The following is a 3,433-nucleotide window of genomic DNA, read 5'->3' as shown; positions in this document are numbered from 1 at the left end:
CTATGTGTGTTGTCGAGTGGTGCCACGTTTACTGCCTGCCTGGGAGAAATACTTTTACGAGACATGAGCTCTGCACCGCAGCCAGAGCCAAAGTTTAACTAGACCTCCTGGAAACTCTCTCTCTCTCTCTCTCTCTCTCTCTCTCCCTCTCTCGCTCTCTCTCTCCCTCTCTCGCTCTCTCTCTCCCTCTCTCCCTCTCTTCTTCTTTCTCCTTATTCCCTCCTCTCTCCAAATGTCTTTTCTCACCCCCTCTTTCTCTTTTCACACACAAATACGTACATTCTCAGAACTCCAACACCCATGTCCAAGTTCAACGAGGTGTGGCTTTCGCTCTCCCTCCCTCCCTCTCTCTCACACACATACACACACACACACACAGCTTCTGTTAACCTGAGAGGGCGAGGTCAATCCCTTTGATTCGCTGCCCACATGCCTTCCAGACGGACACGCTGTGGCCACGGCAACCCCCCCCCCCCCCCTAAGATTAGAACTAATCAAGTGTGCTTCGACTTTGGCCAACTCCAATGCCCCCTCACTCACCCATCCCCCCTCTCTACCACCTTTTTTGGTCACCAGGCGCCTCTCTCTCTGCCCCCCCCCCCCTTGTCCAACCCGCTCCTACCTGTCCTTTGCCCTGTCCAACCCACCCCTACCTATCCTTCACCCTGTCCAACCCACCCCTACCTATCCTTCACCCTGTCCAACCCACCCCTACCTATCCTTCACCCTGTCCAACCCACCCCTACCTATCCTTCACCCTGTCCAACCCACCCCTACCTATCCTTCACCCTGTCCAACCCACCCCTACCTATCCTTCACCCTGTCCAACCCACCCCTACCTATCCTTCACCCTGTCCAACCCACCCCTACCTATCCTTCACCCTGTCCAACACACCCCTACCTATCCTTCACCCTGTACAACCCACCCCTACCTATCCTTCACCCTGTCCAACCCACCCCTACCTATCCTTCACCCTGTCCAACCCACCCCTACCTATCCTTCGCCCTGTCCAACCCACCCCTACCTATCCTTAGCCCTGTACAACCCACCCCTACCTATCCTTCACCCTGTCCAACCCACCCCTACCTATCCTTCACCCTGTCCAACCCACCCCTACCTATCCTTCACCCTGTACAACCCACCCCTACCTATCCTTCACCCTGTCCAACCCACCCCTACCTATCCTTCACCCTGTCCAACCCACCCCTACCTATCCTTCACCCTGTACAACCCACCCCTACCTATCATTCACCCTGTCCAACCCACCCCTACCTATCCTTCACCCTGTCCAACCCACCCCTACCTATCCTTAGCCCTGTACAACCCACCCCTACCTATCCTTCACCCTATCCAACCCACCCCTACCTATCCTTCACCCTGTCCAACCCACCCCTACCTATCCTTCACCCTGTCCAACCCACCCCTACCTATCCTTAGCCCTGTCCAACCCACCCCTACATATCCTTCACCCTGTCCAACCCACCCCTACCTATCCTTCACCCTGTCCAACCCACCCCTACCTATCCTTCACCCTGTCCAACCCACCCCTACCTATCCTTCACCCTGTCCAACCCACCCCTACCTATCCTTCACCCTGTCCAACCCACCCCTACCTATCCTTCACCCTGTCCAACCCACCCCTACCTATCCTTCACCCTGTCCAACCCACCCCTACCTATCCTTCACCCTGTCCAACCCACCCCTACCTATCCTTCACCCTGTCCAACCCACCCCTACCTATCCTTCACCCTGTCCAACCCACCCCTACCTATCCTTCACCCTGTCCAACCCACCCCTACCTATCCTTCGCCCTGTCAAACCCACCCCTACCTATCCTTCACCCTGTCCAACCCACCCCTACCTATCCTTCACCCTGTCCAACCCACCCCTACCTATCCTTCACCCTGTCCAACCCACCCCTACCTATCCTTCACCCTGTCCAACTCACCCCTACCTATCCTTCACCCTGTCCAACCCACCCCTACCTATCCTTCACCCTGTCCAACCCACCCCTACCTATCCTTCACCCTGTCCAACCCACCCCTACCTATCCTTAGCCCTGTACAACCCACCCCTACCTATCCTTCACCCTGTCCAACCCACCCCTACCTATCCTTCACCCTGTACAACCCACCCCTACCTATCCTTCACCCTGTCCAACCCACCCCTACCTATCCTTCACCCTGTCCAACCCACCCCTACCTATCCTTCACCCTGTCCAACCCACCCCTACCTATCCTTCACCCTGTCCAACCCACCCCTACCTATCCTTCACCCTGTCCAACCCACCCCTACCTATCCTTCACCATGTCCAACCCACCCCTACCTATCCTTCGCCCTGTCAAACCCACCCCTACCTATCCTTCACACTGTCCAACCCACCCCTACCTATCCTTCACCCTGTCCAACCCACCCCTACCTATCCTTCACCCTGTCCAACCCACCCCTACCTATCCTTCACCCTGTCCAACCCACCCCTACCTATCCTTCACCCTGTCCAACCCACCCCTACCTATCCTTCACCCTGTCCAACCCACCCCTACCTATCCTTCACCCTGTCCAACCCACCCCTACCTATCCTTAGCCCTGGTCGTGGTACATTTCACCTCCCCTCCACCCTAGAGATACTATAGTCCTGTTTATTCTCTGAAACCTTTGGTCATGGATGTCTGTTTCCCCTCTATTATTCAGACACACAGCTCCACTCTGATGTATTTGTAGTCTGCAATGGGAACCTTATTTTGGCAGTCGCAGGGTTAGTGGGGACAGGTGATTTACGACACCGGGGGCCTCAGGGGAGGGCAAGGGTTCCGCGTTTCTTTGTTTCTAAGCGCGGTCTGGATGTTGTTATGGCAGGCACACACACACGCCTTCCCGGAACATTCTGAGACTGTCGGAATGCGTGGTGGGAATGGGAGAGAGTGAGAAGGGATCGGTAGGCCGGGGTAGGTGGGATTAGGGATCAAAAGGCAGCGGGAGGGGGGAGAGGTAACATTAGCCTACCCTGCCCAGGTGGTGCGGCACTGGTGTCTGAAAGGAGACCCCCAGCTGGGGTGGTTGCGGTTGTGGTGGTGGTGTGTGTATGAGTGTGTGTGTGTGTGTGTGTGTGTGTGTGTGTGTGTGTGTGTGTGTGTGTGTGTGTGTGTGTGTGTGTGTGTGTGTGTGTGTGTGTGTGTGTGTGTGTGTGTGTGTGTGTGTGTCTGTGAACTCCGTCTAGTTGGGTTTGAACCGTAACTGATGGGATTTCAAGCCAGGGAGGTGACCCCCAACCTTTTTACAACATCTGCGCTGTGTGACACACACACACCAATCCCCCCCGCCCCAAATCTACTGTCTCCTTACACCCTCCCATGTGCACCCGCTGTTCGTTTCTCTACCTCCTAGGACTTAGTACCTCATCGAAAGTAAAGGACAAGTTGATCAGCCCAAAGC

This window comes from Salvelinus fontinalis, chromosome 36, assembly GCF_029448725.1.
Source record: "Salvelinus fontinalis isolate EN_2023a chromosome 36, ASM2944872v1, whole genome shotgun sequence".
NCBI classification, from domain to species: domain Eukaryota; kingdom Metazoa; phylum Chordata; class Actinopteri; order Salmoniformes; family Salmonidae; genus Salvelinus; species Salvelinus fontinalis.
Note: the sequence above shows the minus strand (reverse complement) of the source record.